Source organism: Aethalodelphis obliquidens, unplaced genomic scaffold (genome assembly GCF_003676395.1).
Source record: "Aethalodelphis obliquidens isolate GAN/ISIS:26980383/991018 unplaced genomic scaffold, ASM367639v1 scaffold11, whole genome shotgun sequence".
NCBI lineage: Eukaryota > Metazoa > Chordata > Mammalia > Artiodactyla > Delphinidae > Aethalodelphis > Aethalodelphis obliquidens.
In genome coordinates this window covers 2,728,736-2,748,563 of record NW_020837955.1, presented here as the reverse complement: position 1 = coordinate 2,748,563, position 19,828 = coordinate 2,728,736, and positions in this window count along the sequence as shown.

Here is a 19,828-nt window from a genome sequence, read left to right as displayed (position 1 = left end):
CAGTATCTGCACAAATTTGCTATATGGCTTACCTTTTGGGAAACTGAGTAACTGCATATGTATTTTAACATCATAGAAGTGTTATTAATGGCAATGCACATGGTGAGGGCTGTGAAGGATATGGGAAGCCTCTCATGTTTATGCACACTTTTCAGTTGGGTGTTCAGAAAGAAAACATAGCACAGAACATACTCCAGAATTACTGGTCATATCGAGAGAGATAGTGGGCCTCTTTATCATTATTCTTCAGTCATAGACAAACTGCATGATATGCAAGAAATTTCAGAACTGCCTTATGATATTCAGATAATTTGGAATAACTGCAATTACATGTAAAAAACACTGCTTGAGACAAATAGCTTTAATACTGTACTTTGCAGTTAACATTACTTACATAGCTATGAACTAAATGGTTTACTAATACCAGGATAGACATATGAACAATCAATGCTGGCCTAGGAAAAAATAGTTCATTTTACCAGAACTTGCTGAAATTTCTTGTGAGGGCAGGTATTTTGTTACATAATGCTTGCTTGATCCTCCTCCTATTCTACTCCAGGAAAAAAGGTAAAATGTGTATATATGCAATGAAAACTGAATTGCAGTTGGCAATTTGGAGACAGTTTTGTTATCTTGAAACTCAAGTTTATATCTCCATTACCACATATTTCTGTTTGGGGTTTAAAGACAAATTTTTCTCAAATGTGTGAAACATTAAGGACCTGCAAATATATTAGAAATAAAAATAAGTTAGGGTCTTAAATTTGCTTCTGAAAATAGTTTACATCTTCTGCAAGCAGTGCACAAACCTTTGGGGAATGCATCAGTGAAACTGTAACATCACTATGTTAGGGTTCTCCAGAAACAGAACCAATAGGAGATCTGTATCTATATCTCTATACCTGTATCTCTCTATTTCTCTCTCTCTATCCCCCCCCAATAAATATCATATATATGGATTTATTATAAAGAATTGACTTGTGGTAATGGAGGTGGAAAAGTCTCAAGGACTGCAGGATGAATCAGCAAGTTGGAGACCTAGGAGAGCTGATAGTTTAGTTCCAGTCCAAGCCTGAAGGCATGAGAACCAGGAGAGTCAATGGTGTTGTTCCTGCTCGAAGACTGGCAGGCTTGAGACCCAGGAACAGCCAGTGTTTCAGTTCAAATTCGATGGCAGGAAAAAAGTTGATGTCCCGGTTTGCAAGCAATCAAGTAAAAGGTATTTGTTGTTACCTGGGGGAGGTTGAGCCTTTTTATTCTCTTCAGGCCTTCAACTGACTGAGGCTCACCCACCTTAGGGGGGAGGCAGTATGCATTACTCAGACTTCCAATTTAAATATTAACCGTATCCAAAAATACCCCCACAGAAACATCCAGAATAATCTTGACCAAATATCTGGGGACCCCATGGCCCAGTCAGGTCGATACACAAAATTAATCAGCATAATCACCATCAACGTTTGGTTCAGGAGGTAAAGAAGAGATACTAGAGGAAAAGAATTCTTAAGAACTTAATGCCAACATAATCAGCAGCAACAGGAAACAATAGAGGCAGAACTGATATATTTCACTTATTCCACTCACCGTGGTTGGACGTGAGCTTTGACTTAGCTTTGCAAATGTGCAATTTAGGGGCTGCAGAAGCCATTAGCTGGTGATTGTGCTGAGGTTTTCTTCTTTTCTCTTTAGTGCTAAACTTTAAAAAATCTAACCTGTTATATTTTAAGACAGTCAATTGTATTATAATGGTAACAGTATAGTATAGCCTATAGTCAAATATTATTTCACAATTTTGAATATAAATTAAGATATACAGTTGATCCTTGAACAACAGGGGTTTGTGTGGGTCCACTTACATGCTGATGTTTTTAAAATAAATATTTTGGAGTTTTGTGACAATTTGAAAATACAGATGAACTATGTAGCCTACAAATATCAAAAAAAATTAAGAAAATGGTATGTTATGAGTACATAAAATATATGTAGATACTAGTCTATTATTTACTGCCATGAAATACACACAAATTTATTATAAAAAGTTAAAATTTATTAAAATTTACACACACACTTACAGACCATACATGACATCATTTGCAGTTGAGAAATGTAAACAAATGTAAAGATGAAATATTATAACTGCATAAAATTTACTGTAGTACACACTGTGCTACTGTAATAATATTTTAGCCACCTCCTGTTGCTGCTGTGGTGAGCTCAAATGTTGCAGGTATTCACTTAAATGCCATGTGATGCTGATTTTCTCTGCCTGAGCAGTTTCTCTCTGGAGTAAATTGTGTATCCCAGTATAAAGTGATCTCTTGCAGTTCTCATGTATTTTTCATCATGTTTAGTGCAATACCATAAACCTACTAACACCGTGGGACCCATACAAAGTGCCAGTAGTGATGCTAAAAGTGCTTCCAAGAAGCAGAGAAAAGTCATGATGTTACAAGAAATTGAATTGCTTGATACGTACCACAGATTGAGATCTACAGCTACAGCTGCCCGCCATTTCAACAGAAATGAATCCAGCACAAGGACCATGTTTAGAATGCAGCTTAGCTTTTATGTGGGTGTAGGAATGCTATAAGAAAGGCATACCTATAGACTCTAATATGATTCAAGAAAAAGTGAAGTCATTATATAGCAACTTGAAGCAAAAGAAGGTGAAGGGTCTAAAGCTGGAGAATTCAATGCAAGCGAAGGGTGGTTTGATAATTTTAGAAAGAGGTTTGGCTTAAAAAATGTCAGGGTAGCAAGAGAAGCAGCTTCTGCAGACCAGGAGGCAGAAGACGAGTTCCCAGATGCCATTAAGAAAATCACTGAGAAAGAATATCTGCCTGAACATGTTTTTAATGCAGATGAAAGTACCCTTTTCTGGAAGAAGAAAAATGCCACAAAGGACATTTATTTAGTAAGGAAGAGAAGCGAGTACCAGGATTTAAGGCAGGCAGGAAGGATAGGCTAACTCTGCTGTTTGATGTGAATGCAGTAGGGTTTATGGTCAGGACTGCCCTTATATAAAGCTGCTAACCCCTGAGCCTTGAAGGGAAAAGAAACACCAGCTGCTAGTCTTTTGATTGTGCAAGAAGGCCTGGACGAGGAGAACCCTTTTTTTCTGAATTGGTTCCATCAATGCTTTGTTCCTGAAGTCAGGAATTACCATGCCAGTAAGGGACTGCCTTTTAAAGTTTTTTGGGTTTTTTTGTTTTTTTGATATTAGACAATGCCCCTGGCCACCCAGAACCTCATGAGTTCAACACTGAAGGTATTGAAGTGATCTACTTGCTCCCAAACACAATGTCTCTAATTCAGCCTCTAGGTCAGGCGGTCATAAGAACCTTTAAGACTTATTACACACAATACTCTAGGGAGAGGATTGTAAACGCTATGGAAGAGAACCCCGGTAGAGAGGACATCATGAAAGTCTGGAAGGATTACATCATTGAAGATGCCATTGTTATAAAAAAAAAAACCTGTGAAAGTTATGGAGCCCTAAACAAGTTATCAAGCCTGCTGGAAAAAAAACTGTGTCCAGAGGTTGTGCACAACTTCACAGGATTTACAACAGAGCCAATCAAGGAAATCATGAAAGAGATTGTGGATATGGCAAAAAGGGGTGAGTGTGTGTGAAAGGTTTCAAGGTATAGATCTTGGATAGATTCAAGAGCTAATAGGAGGAGTTAACAGAGGATGACTTGGTGGAGATGAGTGCTTCCAAACCAGTGCTAGATGATGAGGAAGAAGACGTAAAAGAAACAGTGCCGGAAAACAAATTGGCATTAGGCAATCTGGCAGAAGGGTTCTGATTATTCAGGACTGCTTTTGACTTCTTTTATGACATGGACTCTTCTATGATACAGGCACTGAAACTAAAGGAAATGGTGGAAGAAGGATTGGTACCATATAGAAACATTTTTAGAGAAATGAAAAAGCAACAAAGGCAGTGAAATATAGTATGGATGTGTTTCTATAAAGTCATACGGAGTGTGCCTGCCTCTCCTACCTCTCTTTCCACCTTGTCCACCTCTTCTGCCTCTACCACCCCTGAGACAGCAAGACCAGCCTCTCCTCTTCCTCCTCAGCCTACTCAACATGAAGATAAAAACTTTTATGATGATCCCCTTAATGAATCATAACTAATTATAATGCATACAGTCAATAAACTTGTCTGTATGGCAAGAACCGTATGAGATGTTTTATGTCATCATTATTATCACCTAAGTGTCATTGTGTAGAACATGATATGCAAGACTTGTATTGCAATGGATAGCCTATCCTTACATAGGCATAAAATGAGTGATATTTAATATAAAATTAATAGTGTATTAGTTCACTTTTATAACTTTGCTTTCAGAGTTACATTACTGAACAGTATGCTCCCCTCTCTCTCTCTGTCTCATAATTGGAGAAACTGTGTATCAGCCTATCATGACAGGTTTTTTTTTAAATGTAACAATGTTTTCAATACTGTATTATGAATATGATTGTATTAATAATACTAAATGCCATCAAATTTTTATAATGATTCACTCATTATAAAGTGATGAGTGAATATCATCACTGCCCAGTGAACTCAGTGAGTTAATGACTCTTAGGACACGCTCTCTGCACACAGAAAAAACAATATGAAGCCTATTCACTTCATAGGCTAGGCTGCCATGAAGCAATCCTGTTGATTACACTAGGCTACCATAAAGCAGTCATAGTGCTGCTTCTTTATTATCAGTACATGAATTAATTGTTACATTGTAAATAATGTGAAAACAAAATCCATGTTTATCCTTTCATTTTTGGTGTCCATCGTTAGCTATATATATAACATCTACACTGTTTTGTATAATATAAGACAATATTGATATAGGTACTGACAGATGATTCATCTTGTAAACAGATGATGTAAACTTAGTGTTGATAAATATAGTACAGTACTATAAATGTATTTTCCTTATGATTTTCTTAACATTTTATTTTCTCTAGCTTACCTTATTGTAAGAATACAGTACACAATACATATAACATACAGAATATGTGTTAATCAACTGTTTGTCATTAGTAAGACTTCCAGTCAACAGTAGGTTATTAGTAGTTAAATTTGGAGGGAGTTATATGTGGAATTTTGACTGCACAGAGGATCTGCACCCCTAATCCCTATGTTGTTCAAGAGTCAACTGTACTCTCATCTCAGAAGTTATTCTGTGGTAAAGATATTCACCTTCAGTCTTTGCTTGGTTGAAGTTTGATTTAAATACTCTGCCTTTCAGCATTTGACTAAAATGTATTTTTGTTGTACATATATATATAATATATATATATACATATATATAAATATATATATATATTTTTGCTGAAGATTAAGGCAATTCCAGAAAGGCATTACATTATAAGAATTTCCAGTTAAAGTCCCAGCAAACTAGGTCTTACCTTTGGAGCCAGGAACAGTCTCCAGGGCACTGACCTCCCTCCTGACTCAGCTCTGTTGCCCTCAGGTTGCACATGCCTCCTAAGTAGCCTTCTGTTCACTCTCCTCAGTGTGCAACTCCAGTCCCTCTCCACAGTGAGAAACCTGCGCTGGAAGGATCCTTCTGAAACTGCTAGGTGGTGTTTTGGGGGGCTCTGAGGACCTCTGGTCCTTTATGTCTCAGTGCAGAAAGAATTCAGTGAGAGACAAAGTGATAGATAAGAAGGGATTTATTAGAATGGGACGCTTGTGAGGCTTAAAAATGGGTGGGTGAGAGGGTGCCACATCCCGAGAACTTAGTGGGCTACGGTTTTATACTCAAAGGAAAAGTTGGGAGGGGGAAAAGACCACCTTCTTCCTCATTCTTGAGTAGATGTCATGCTTCCCTTATCAGCTCCTCCTTCAGGTTGGATGGGGGAGTTTTCTTGTCCCTACATGGTCAAGCCAGGACTGTCATGGCACTATGGAAAAATTACTTAAGGTCTCAGTATAATGAGGGTCTTTCACTTTGAAATGTCACCTTTCCATAAATTATTGTTTTTTATGTGTGCAGAGAGCGTGTCCTAAGAGTCATTAACTCACTGAGTTCACTGGGCAGGATGTGGGTCTCGTGCCACCATTGTTTTGTTGTTTGGGGGGCATGTGTTATGCTTCTGTTGCATGGTTTTGTTCCTGAGCAAGCCTGCTTGGCTTTGTGGTTAAGCAAGCCTGCTTTCCTGAGTAATCATTAACTTACAGAGGTCTCCCATACTTTTTTTTCTTTACTTACAGTCCCCTAGTGGGATTAACTGTTTAATCACCTACTTTGTCTCTTTACTCTGTCCCTATCACTTCCATCCTTGCCCATACAATTCTCCAGCTCTGGGCTACACAGCCTTAAAATATGCTCGGCATTCGTGCTGTCTGACCCCATGCTTTACAGGCACTGGGGGCTGGAAGAAAGTGGAGATGAGGTGGGAATATGGGTTCCTGTGCTCATCCAGTGAGGCAGAAAAATGCCCTTCCCTCAAGCTGCCTTTTCAATACTTCCTCTAGTTGGGGCTCCAGACCTGCTAGCCCTTTACCGTTATTATTAAATTTATGACACATTAATCACCTCTTCCAAGGGCAAATATTATTTTTTAAAGTTATTTCATATTGAGAGAGATGAAGGTTTTCTTCACATTGAGACTGTGAAGGTCTCTGGTATATGCTTGGAGTCATTGGGTCCCCATTGTTGTTCTGAGGGACTCTGTCTTTACTCTGTTTTCAAGGCCCAGGTGAATCATAAAAGGGTTATATTAGACATTAACATCTACTTTTACTGGGATCTAGGGACAAAATCTCTATTAAATTATGTTCTAGACAATCATTTTTTGGCCACATCGCATATAATTATCTATGGAAAGAAAAGTGAGAAATTATCCTACTCCCAGTGGTTCTGATGGGTTCATCAGAGAAGGCTGTAGCTAGAGAATCCCTTTTCTGATGGGTTCATCAGAGAAGCCTGTAGCTAGAGAATCCCTTTTCAGAGAGGGGGCTAGGGACAGCCTGAGTAAAGAGTGGGCACTGTGTGGTTCGTGAAGGTCTCACTTTCAAGGTTCAGCAAAGATGGAAGGAGGAGCTTTCTGGGCTCTGGCTCTGCATGTGAGGAGCTTGAAAGTTGCCACTCTGTCCTAACAAGTAAAAAGCTGAACAAACTGAAATGTCAGCATATCTGCCTAGATCTTTAAAAGAAGTGAAATCACAGGGCAAATCACTGTCACCCAGATTTGGGAAACTGACAGGTAAATACAGATAATCACAACCTACCAGAGGAGAAAGCTCTGCAGGAACCCGTGCCAGAGTAGGAAAACCTGAAGGGTAATGGACACATTGCTGGAGGCTCAGTGAGGGGGACTCTGAGATAAAATCTCCAGGGGGACCCAATTTGGGGAGAACCTCACATTTGGGGGAGTTTTATTTATTAAAGCTCTACTGGGCTCTCACGGTGAATATCAGAGAAATCTCCCCTTATACTTACTGCGGGGGTGGGGTTGGGGGGGCGGGGAGGTGAAAAGGAATTGTTTTGAAATAGTCCAGAGCATCTGTTCTTTATAAGGCCTACCCTCAGGGGAAACTGTTTAACCAAAACCTAACCAGCTGGGATCTTATCAGAGCCGGGGGAAGAGAAACACCCAACTCCATCTCACTCTAGCCGTTCAGCCCCACCTAAGGGTGCTGGAGCCGGGGCTGAGAAGCATGTGTGAGGTTCACAGCCCAGAAGTACAGGCTTGCTGAAAAACAGCCCTAGTCATGGGACTCTAGCATAGTTTGCCTCCCACACGCCCCAATGCCACATAATTATAGGCTTGTTCATAGCACTTCCTTTTACCTAGTACATCATGTCTTGCTATCAATAAAAAAAATTACAAGATATACTAAAATGCAGAAAACACAGTTTGAAGAGACAGTGCAAGCATTAGAACCAGAATCAGATATGGCAGGAATGTTGGAATTATCAGACAAGGAATTTAAAACAACTATGGTTAATATGCTAAGGGCTCTAATGGATAAAGTAGCAGGCAAAAATATACTGGCAATGTAAGCAGATACATGGAAATACTAAGAACCAAAAATATGTGCCAGGGATCAAAAACGCTAACAGAAATGAAGAATGCCTTTGATGGGCTCCTTAGTAGATTGGACTTGGCTGAGGAAAGAATCTCTGCTCTTAAGGATCAATCATAGACGCCTTCAAAACTAAAAGGCAACCAGGAAAAAGCCTGAGTAAGCAAGAATATCCAAGAACTGTGGGACAGCTACAAAAGGTATAACATATGCATGATACAAGTACCAGATGGAGAAGAAAGAAAGAAACTGAAGAAATATTTGAAACAATCATGACTGAGAATTTTCCTAAAACCACAGATCCAGTAACCTCAGAGAATATCAAGTTGGAGAAATACCAAAAAAACACTACACCTTGATGTATCAATTTCAAACTACAAAGATAAAGAAAATATCCTGAAAGAAGCCAGAGCAAACGCTGTTGGAAAAAGTGGCACGGCTAGATTTGCTCAACACAGGGTTATCACAAACATTCATTTAAGAGTGTGGTGTTCCTCAACACTTGTGGTATTTGTCCTTTTTATGTAGTAGGTCAGTGATTAAACTGAGGTCCTCCAGGCATCAGAGTTTAGAAAAAGGTCTTGTAGTGGAAGGAAAAAGGTGTTAGTAGTGGTTTTTCTGTGATTCCTTCTAACAGAAGACTAGACTATAGATAGGACATTGGCAGTGGGTGAGAATGGTGTAACTGTATTTGTAGTCCTAAGTTTGTCTTATATGGTGGAAGCACGTCGCTGAAGATCTGCCTCTCTTCTTCCTAACTAAGGCTCAGAGAAAGCTGAGACATGTTAGAATGAATTTTCAGTCATTTTCAAAGTTCACTCTGAAAGCAACTCTTAAAGATTCTGAGGATGTGTGTCTAGGGCTATTCTTCCTGAGAGAGCAAATAATAGAGCTAGCCTTTATGTCCTCCTGCCATTACTTCAACAAGAAGTTCCGCTTGCCTTTTTTTTTGAGTATTTTATACATTGGGATTCTGCATAAGTTTTGTTTGAAGAAAATGTTCTTGAGCTAAAAATAAGATGTTTGAAAATCATTAAACCAAGACTTCTTTTTAAAGAAATCTCTTCCCAAATATCTTTTGCCTTGACTTACGTAATTTTAAAATCATTAGGATTAAAATATACATTTGTTTGGGAAGATATAAGGATTGGCTAAGGGGAAGGTGTCACATCAGAAATTCTTTGCTCAGGTGCTTTAGTCCAATGAGAGTGCTTTCCTAACATCGATTTTAGGCTCACACAAGGAGAGAGTGGGGAGCTTTGTGGAAAAGGGAAAAAGAGATGTAACTGCAGAGCATATTGAAACTGAATCTGGCCTCTGTATTCCGACACTGAATTGTCAGAGACAGAGTTTTGGGTGAAGTAGAAAAGAATAGCTTTATTGCCTTGCCAGGCAAAGCGCGCCACAGCGGGCTAATGCCCTCAAACTGTGTGTCCCAACTTGGAGGGAGTAGTGAGAAGTTTTACAGTAACGCTTCAAAGAGGGAGTGATCAGCTCGTGGACATTCTTCTGACTGGTTAGTAATGAGGTAAGTGGGAGTCAGCATCATCAACCTTCTGGTTCCAGCCTGTCTGGGGACTGCTTGCTTGTGGGCAGCATACCATTAATTTCTCCCACCTGGTGGGGGTTTCAGTATCTGCAAAACAGCTCAATGATATTGTGATGTGTATCCCTTGATGGGGAGCCAGGACCTTGTCCCAAGGCTGCACTATTGTTTATTTTGACTGTTCCTCCCTTGTCTCCGCATCCCCTCCCTTTCCTAATTAGCAGCTGTTTGAACCTGCTCACTGGAACTCAGGGAAGGTCACGGAGGCTGAAATGAAGACTATGTGCCCAGTAGCCCCACGGGGTCCTGCTAGATATCAGTGTGACATTAGAAGATAGGGAAGCCCAAGGCACTCACACTGAGCACAATTTTGATAGCCAAAGGGCAATTTGAAGGCATTTAATTCTTGAGAGAGATTAAGTATTAGTAGTACACAGGTTAAAGGGAATAAAAATAAAAATTAACTTTAAAATTGGGCTTTGTATTGGTTGTTTTCCTGTTTTTTTTGGTATGTCTAGAGTGGTAGGTCTTGAATGAGAAGCCCAGGGCTACATCTCAGGACTGGGTTCAAGACTATCTGGAAGAGCAACTGAAGAGTGTTTGTGCTACTAAATGTGTGCCTGTGCTCATGTGCAACATACATGAAGTTACGACTGAGGTCCTGGGTTAAAATCATCTGACCAAGTGCTTGAGTGCAAATAAAATTCCATTTTCTCTCCTTGGCATTTTTGGAACTTTCTTGTTTGGGAAAAACCAGCGATGTTAACAATGAGCTAAAATCCCCATGCATATTCCAAAATTGTTTGTTGTAAAAAATAATTATGGCCTAATCTCTTCAATACGTGTCAGTAGTGTTCTCTGTCTCAGAAAAAAAATCAATTGATTAAATTAATTGATTTCTAATTTACTTTGTGTTAGAATTTAGGCTGAACCTGAAAATGAGACTTTGAGCCTTTCAGGTTATATGATACAGAGTGAATATCAGAGGAGTACAGGCTGAGAAAACAGTTTTATCCCATGCATTCTCTTATTTCTCGAGAACTTGGGCAATGTTGTTGCATCCTGTATTCTAAGCCGTTATGCACATTAGGATAGTAATGCCCACTCTCGGACATACCTCTTAGGCACTGTATATTTATGAAAAGCTTTTCTATTCATCTGATATAATTAAATTCAGTTTCTCCACACATGTCAACTGTTTAAGGGGCAGCCTCTGTGCTCTGTAAATTTATATTGACTTAGCTCTTGAAGGGTTGGCAGGCCCGCATGGAGTAAACCACATTTTCTCACAGAAGGCAGTTATATAACCTCTCTACCAAGGTCTGACGATTGGACTGAATGTGGATGCTGAACTTTTCACCTAAGAGGGGTATCATCTGAAGAGAAAGCCACTAGGAGCCATGCGAGGGACACGGTTTATTTAAGCAAATCTTTTGCAAAGCTTGTCCGCCTCCATCAAGGCTGGTAGGTTTCATCTGACTCATTGAAGCAGCAAATACTTCTCACCTCTCCAGCAGGCATCACCTTTGCTGAAACACATGAATGTTTTCTCTCCATCTTTGAGCTCTGTTTCCTCTTGAATGAAATCTTGATGACTCTGAAGCAGTTGAGGCATATCTTTCGCTCCTTCTGCTGATGTGAGATTTATGTGTGAATTTGAGGGCTCCTTATTCAGGTGGCTAACAAATTATTTTAACCTATGTCAAGGAGGAAGAAAACCAAGCCAAGTTTTAACACCTGTCAATACGATATACTGTAGGAAAACTTTAGTATCAGTAAAATAAGAACCTATCACTATTTTGTTCTTTGGTAAGAAAAACAGAGTCCCTAAGCCTTACTGGGCCCCCTCCACACACCGTTCTGTTGTATATGAATCTTAGATACCTCTAATGAAATTATAGTTTTTATGAAAATAATTTTTAAAGATGAATATGCCATATTATGATTTATATGATTAGGTAAAGAAGGCTGGATAAAATACCTTCATATGGTCTTTTTAGTTGGAAGCATTTCTGCCCCGGGGAAGGTTAGGATGTAGCCCTACTACTTCTTTGGGATTCTGGGAAGTGTATTTCAGAAGTTCTGTGTAGTGGATAATACTTCCTTTTCAGGAGAGTGAGTGTGGCCTTTGTAGTCCTGGGGTTGAGAAAGTAATAGCCCCCAGATTCTGAATGTTTCTTCTGAATATTTATTATGTATCAAGCACTGTGCTATCTGCTTTTCACATAATCCTCACAAGAAACTCAGCTATGAGATATAAGTGTGTATTAGCATTCTCCAAAGAAACAGAACCAGGAGGATATATAGATAGATATATAAAAGGAGCTTTATTATAGAATTTGGCTCACACAGTTGTGGAGGCTGAGCAGTCCCATGATCTGCTATCTGCAAATTAGAGAACCAGGAAAGCCGGAGGTGTTATCCACTAAGGTCTGAAGGCCTGAGAAAGGAGGGCCAATGGTGTAAGTACCAGTTCAAATCTGAAAACCCAAGAACCAGAAGCACCAATATCCTTGGGCAGGAAAAGATGTATGTCTCAGCCCAAGCAGAGAGAGTGAATTCACCCTTCTTCCCTCTTTTTGTTCCATTCAGGCCCTGAATGGGTCAAATGATGCCCACTAACATCGGTGAGATTCTTCTGTCTACTGACTCAAATGCTAAGTCTTTTCAGGAGATATCTCAGACATACCCAGAAATAATGTTCTACCAACTATTTGGGCTCAGTCAAGGTGACACATAAAATTAAGCATAACAGGGGCTTCCCTGGTGGCGCAGTGGTTGAGAGTCTGCCTGCCGATGCAGGGGACACGGGTTCGTGCCCTGGTCTGGGAAGATCCCACATGCCGCAGAGCGGCTGGGCCCGTGAGCCATGGCCGCTGAGCCTGCGCCGTCCGGAGCCTGTGCTCCGCAACGGGAGAGGCCACAACAGTGAGAGGCCCGCATACTGCCAAAAAAAAAAAAAAAAAAAAAAAATTAAGCATAACAAAGTGTTCTGTCACTTTATAGATGATGAAACTGAGGCTTAGGGGATTAAATAACTTGTCTGGGTCACACACAGCTTTAAAAGGTACAGAAGGAATTTGAACCACATTTTGGTATGACACCAAAATCTATGCCCTCACCTAATGTCTTCCCTGTATGAACTCAAAGAGAAGATTTTAATCTTCAACCTGGTAATAACTGAAGAACTCTGAGCATGAAAAGAGGAGTATCCTCCATCAACATTACTGATGGATCATGAAGTAAAAACATCTGAGATAGGAGTTTTACCATTACATTTTAACTAGAGGACACAATCTCCATCTCAGCTCCTAGTAATCTTCCCACTTTGCCTCTTTTTTTTTTTTTTAACATCTTTACTGGAGTATAATTGCTTTACAAGGGTGTGTTAGCTTCTCCTTTACAACAAAATGAGTCAGTTATATATACACATATGTTCCCATATCTCTTCCCGCTTGCGTCTCCCTCCCTCCCACCCTCCCTATCCCACCCCTCCAGGCGGTCACAAAGCACCAAGCTGATATCCCTGTGCTGTGAGTCTGCTTCCCACTAGCTAGCTACCTTACGTTTGGTAGTGTATATATGTCCATGCCTCTCTCTCGCTTTGTCACAGCTCACCCTTCCCCCTCCCCATATCCTCAAGTCCATTCTCTAGTATGTCTGTGTCTTTATTCCTGTTTTACCCCTGGGCTCTTCATGACATTTTTTCCCCTTAAATTCCATATATATGTGTTAGCATACGGTATGTGTCTCTCTCTTTCTGACTTACTTCACTCTGTATGACAGACTCTAGGTCTATCCACCTCATTACAAATAGCTCAATTTCGTTTCTTTTTATGGCTGAGTAATATTCCATTGTATATATGTGCCACATCTTCTTTATCCATTCATCCGATGATCGACACTTAGGTTGTTTCCATCTCCTGGCTATTGTAAATAGAGCTGTAATGAACATTTTGGTACATGACTCTTTTTGAATTATGGTTTTCTCTGGGTATATGCCCAGTAGTGGGATTGCTGGGTCATATGGTAGTTCTATTTGTAGTTTTTTAAGGAACCTCCATACTGTTCTCCACAATGACTGTATCAATTTATATTCCCACCAACAGTGCAAGAGTGTTCCCTTTTCTTGACATTCTCTCCAGCATTTATTGTTTCTAGATTTTTTGATGATGGCCATTCTGACTGGTGTGAGATGATATCTCATTGTAGTTTTGATTTACATTTCTCTAATGATTAGTGATGTTGAGTATTCTTTCATGTGTTTGTTGGCAGTCTGTATATCTTCTTTGGAGAAATGTCTATTTAGGTCTTCTGCCCATTTTTGGATTGGGTTGTTTGTTTTTTTGTCATTAAGCTGCATGAGCTGCTTATAAATTTTGGAGATTAATCCTTTGTCAGTTGCTTCATTTGCAAATATTTTCTCCCATTCTGAGGGTTGTCTTTTGGTCTTGTTTATGGTTTCCTTTGCTGTGCAAAAGCTTTGAAGTTTCATTAGTCCCATTTGTTTATTTTTGTTTTTATTTCCATTTCTCTAGGAGGTGGGTCAAAAAGGACCTTGCTGTGATTTATGTCATAGAGTGTCCTGCCTATGTTTCCCTCTAAGAGTTTGATAGTTTCTGGCCTTACATTTAGGTCTTTAATCCATTTTGAGGTTATTTTTGTGTATGGTGTTAGGGAGTGATCTAGTCTCATACTTTTACATGTACCTGTCCAGTTTTCCCAGCACCACTTATTGAAGAGGCTGTCCTTTTTCCACTGTACATTCCTGCCTGAAAGCATTTCCACTAAGATCAGGAACAAGACAAGGTTTCCCACTCTCACCACTCTTATTCAACATAGTTTTGGAAGTTTTAGCCACAGCAATCAGAGAAGAAAAGGAAATAAAAGGAATACAAATCGGAAAAGAAGATGTAAAGCTGTCACTATTTGCAGATGACACGATACTATACATAGAGAATCCTAAAGATGCTACCAGAAAACTACTAGAGCTAATCAATGAATTTGGTAAAGTAGCAGGATACAAAATTAATGCACAGAAATCTCTGGCATTCCTATACACTAATGATGAAAAATCTGAAAGTGAAATCAAGAAAACACTCCCATTTACCATTGCAACAAAAAGAATAAAATATCTAGGAATAAACCTACCTAAGGAGACAAAAGACCTGTATGCAGAAAATTATAAGACACTGATGAAAGAAATTAAACATCATACAAATAGATGGAGAGATATACCATGTTCTTGGATTGGAAGAATGAACATTGTGAAAATGACTCTACTACCCAAAGCAATCTACAGATTCAATGCAATCCCTATCAAACTACCACTGGCATTTTTCACAGAACGAGAACAAAAAATTTCACAATTTGTATGGAAACACAAAAGACCCCGAATAGCCAAAGCAATCTTGAGAACAAAAAACAGAGCTGGAGGAATCAGGCTCCCTGACTTCAGACTATACTACAAAGCTACAGTAATCAATCCAGTATGGTACTGGCACAAAAACAGAAATATAGATCAATGGAACAGGATAGAAAGCCCAGAGATAAACCCACGCACATATGGTCACCACTTTGCCTCTTTTTTCCTTCCCATCTTCTAAGAATGGAACCTCGAAGAGAGTGGGGTTGACTCTGACTGAGGAAGTAGGGAGAAAAAGAAGACAAGATTTCCTCCTTTGGGGTCTGGTCACAAGACTTGTTCATAGAGAAAAAAATAAACTTGATTTTAAAAAGCTTATTCTCAGTTATTTCAAGTACACTGCTCTAATAACTAAGATGGGGAGATTGTGACAGATCAAACCATCACTTCTGTACATTTCAATTTTGAAAAATCAGGATTCAGGAGTTTCAAAAAGATGAATTTAAAAGCAGATGCTCTGATGATGGGTATCAGGAAAAAATTTCTCCTCCCCCTTTCTTTTTTCCATACCTGAATTAACCATTTCATTTTTGTATGACTGCTCTCTGTCCTAAGACAATAGTTTTCATTCTGTACCTGAAGTCTTGCATATGGGCTTTTGGGGATTAGTGTATGGCCAGAGAAGATATAAGGGGGAACTGGACCACCTTATTTAAAGTTTACTCTTCTTCAGGTCACTATCACTTCACCTAGTTAGTTTCTTTCACTCTGCTTATGATAACCTGAAATTACTTTGGTTATTTATTTACCAGCTCATTGTCTTTTTCCCACAACATAGTACCAGGAACACTGGAACACTGATCTTGTCTCTCTTGCTCCTGGCCATGTTTTTATAGTCTAGAGAAAGCCAGTCACGTATTAAATGCTCAATAAAGTAACTAAGGAGGGGCCATAATAGGACATTCTTTTTAGGAACATCACACTTGGGCACATTCTGATTAGTGCTCTGTAGACAAGCAATGTATTTTTGCAACTGGAACAAAACAAATATCAAATATTATTAGAATAACACCATTTTACAGTCTCCTAATGAAATGATGGATCTTTACAAAGACCATGAATACTTCTAATATCACAGATACCAACCAGGTAATATGGTTCTTCTGGTGTGATTCACATAATCACCTATACAGTATTCTTGACAAAAATTTTAGGTTGATTCATATAAACCTCTAAATTTAACCATGGCAATTTAATTAGCAAAATCTAGAATAAGGGACTTCTGTAGGACAAACAGAAGTTATAGTTTGTTAAATATAACAAACAAATATTTTATATTTAACAAATAAACTGAAAGAAGAAAAAAGAGGAAAAAGAAACACTTTGTTAAAGACAGATGTCACAGTCAGCCAAATTGTGGACTTTTTTTGGTTCCTATCTGAATGGCAACTGCTGAAAATAATTTTGAGTATTCAGAGAACTGTGAATACCAACTGGATGTTTGCTGTTATTGTGAAGTCGCTATTTTTTAGAAATGGGGAAGGTTGTCCTTGGGAGAGCTCCAGGCTGTAATTAATTTTAAAGCTTAATAGCTTCACCTTATCTGGGGATAGGTGGGAGGGTGGGTGCAGAAAGCATTTGAATATTTTGTCATTATTCAGTGTCTCCTTTCATCTCTAGTAATAATTTTCTCCTTAACATCTACTCTGTTTGATATTTATACAGATTTTCCAATCTTCTTTTTGTTAACTTCTGCATGGTATACATATATTCCCTTCCTTTACTTTAAAATTTTCTTGTTTTAGATGAATGTATTTCAACCTGTATTTATCTTTTTAATCTAATTTTTCCTTTTTTCTTTTAACTGGATTAAGTTGATTTATATGTAAGAAAATTACTGATATGTTAGAAATTAAATATACCATCCAATAAATGTTTGTCTGTTTCCTTCCTTTTTCTCTTCTTTTTACTTTTGTTTGGATTGAATATTTTTTATTTCATTTTCACTTCTCTAACATCTTGAAAGTTGTGTACGTTTAAAATCTAGTCTTAGTGATTACATTAGATGTTATAATATAAATTCTTGATTTATCAAATACTATTATTAATTTATGATTTTACTTTCTTCCCAAACATTCCAAAGATCTCTTACCATTTTAACTTAATTTACTTCTTTAAGCTTTTCTTATATAGGCTTATATATATATAGCCTTGAGAAAATTCTCAAATTTCTCACTGAAAATGTCTTTACTCAACTCGCATTTTGAAGAATATATTCACTGAATGGAAGATTCTAGTGTGAAATTTTTTTTCCTCCTCAACATGTTAAGAATGTCTTCTCTTGACTTTTGGCATCTATCATGTCTAGTATCATGAGTGGTTAGCTATAATTTTTTTTTTTATAATTTAAAAAAGTCTCTACACAAAATGTTCTTCATTTGGCTGCTTTTAAGATTTTCTCTTTGACTTTCAGCAATTTGAGTAATAGGTGCTAAGATAGTGCTTGTTTGTATTTATTCTTCTTGGAGTTTTCGAGCTTCTTCAATCCATATGTTGACATCTTCAACACATTTTGGAAATTTTGTAGCAATTAACTCCTTTTTTTTCTTTTTTTAAAAATTGAAGTATTGTTGATTTACAATGTCATGTTTCAGATGTACAGCACAGTGATTCAATTATACATGCATCTATATCTTTCCTTTTTCAAATTCTTTTCCCAAATAGGTTATTACAGAGTGTTGAGTATAGTTCCCTGTGCTATACAGTAGGTCCTTGTTGGTTATCTATTTTATATATAGTACTGTGCGTATGTTAATCTCAATCTTCTAATTTATTCCTCCCCATGTATTCTCACCTGGTAATCATAAGTTTGTTTTCTATGCCTGTGAGTCTCACTCTTTTGTAAATAAGTTAATTTATATGTTTTTCTTTTTAGATTACACATATAAGTGATAGCATATGATATCTGTCTTTCTTTGTCGAGCTTACTTCACTTAGTATGATAATCTCTAGGTCCATCCATGTTTCTGAAAATGGCATTATTTCATTCTTTTTTATGGTTGAGTAATATTCAATTGTATGTATATGTGTGTGTGTGTGTGTATATATACACACACACACACACACCACATCTTCTTTATCCATTCATCTGTAAATGGACATTTCAGTTGCTTCAGTGTATTGGCTATTGCAAGTAGTGCTGAAATGAACATTGGGGTGCATGTATCTTTTCAAATTATAGCTTTCTTTCAGTATATGCCCAGGAGTAGGATCTCTGGATCATATGATAACTCTATTTTTAGTTTTTTAAGGAACCTCCATACTGTTCTCCATAGCGGCTGTACCAATTTACATTTCTACCAACAGTGTAGGAGGATTTCTTTTTCTCCACACTCTCTCCAGCATTTATTATTTTTAGACATTTCGATGGCCATTCTGACTGGTGTGAGGTGGTACTTCATTGTAGTTTTGATTTGCATTTCTCTACTAATTAGCAATGGTGAGCATCCTTTTACATGCCTGTTGCCCATCTGTATGTCTTCTTTAGAGAAGTGTGTTTAGATATTCTGTCGTTTTATGATTGGGTTTTTTTTTTTTTTGATATTGAGCTGTATGAGCTGTTTGTATATTTTGGAGATTAATCCCTTATAGGTTGTGTCACTTGCAAATGTTTTCTCCCATTCTTTATGTTGTCTTCCATCTTGCTTATGGTTTCTTTTGCTGTGAAAAAGCTTTTAAGTTTAATTGGGTTCCATTTGTTTATTTTTGCTTTTATTTCCATTACTTTAGGAGGTGAATCCAAAAAGATACTGCTGAAATTTATGTCAAGGAATGTCTGCCAATGTTTTCCTCTAGGAGTTTTATAGTGTCTGGTCTTATATTTAGGCCTTTAATCCATTTTGAGTTTATTTTTGTGTACAGTGTTAGAGAATGTTCTAATTTCATGCTTTTACATGTAGCTGTCCAGTTTTCCCAGCACAACTTATAAAAGAGACTGTCTTTTCTCCATTGTATATTCTTGCCTCCTTTGTCGTAGATTAATTGACCATAGGTGCATGGGTTTATTTCTGGGCTTTCTATCTTGTTCCATTGATTTATATTTCTGTTTTTGTGCCAGTGCCATACTGTTCTGATGACTGTAGCTTTGTAGTATAGTCTGAAGTCAGGGCACCTGATTCTTCCAGCTCCATTTTTCTTTCTCAAGTTTGCTTTGGCTTTTTTGGTGTCTTTTGTGTTTCCATACAAATTGTAAATTTTTTTGTCTTAGTTCTGTGAAAAATGCCATTGGTAGCTTGATAGGGATTGCATTGAATCTGTAGATTGCCTTGGGTAATATAGTCATTTTGACAATTTTGATTCTTGCAGTCCAAGAACATGGTATATCTGTCCATCTGTTTGTGTCATCTTCGGGTTCTTTCATCAGCATCTTATAGTTTTCAGAGTACAGGTCTTTTGCCTCTGTAGGCAGGTTTATTCCTAGGTATTTTATTCTTTTTGATGCGGTGGTAAATGGGGTTGTTTCGTTAATTCCTCTTTTCAATCTTTTGTTGTTAGTATGTAAAAATGCAACAGATTTCTGTGTATTAATTTGTATCTTGCAAATTTACTTAATTCACTGATGAGCTCTAGTAGTTTCCTGGTAGCATCTTTAGGATTTTCTATGTATAGTATCATGTGACCTGCAAACAGTGACGGTTTTACTTCTTTTCCAATTTGAATTCCTTTTATTTCTTTTTCTTCTCTGATTGATGTGACTAGGACTTGCAAAACTATGTTTGATAAAAGTGACAAGAGTGAACATCCTTATCTTTTTCCTGATCTTAGAGGAAATGCTTTCACCTTTTCACCATCAAGTATGATGTTAGGT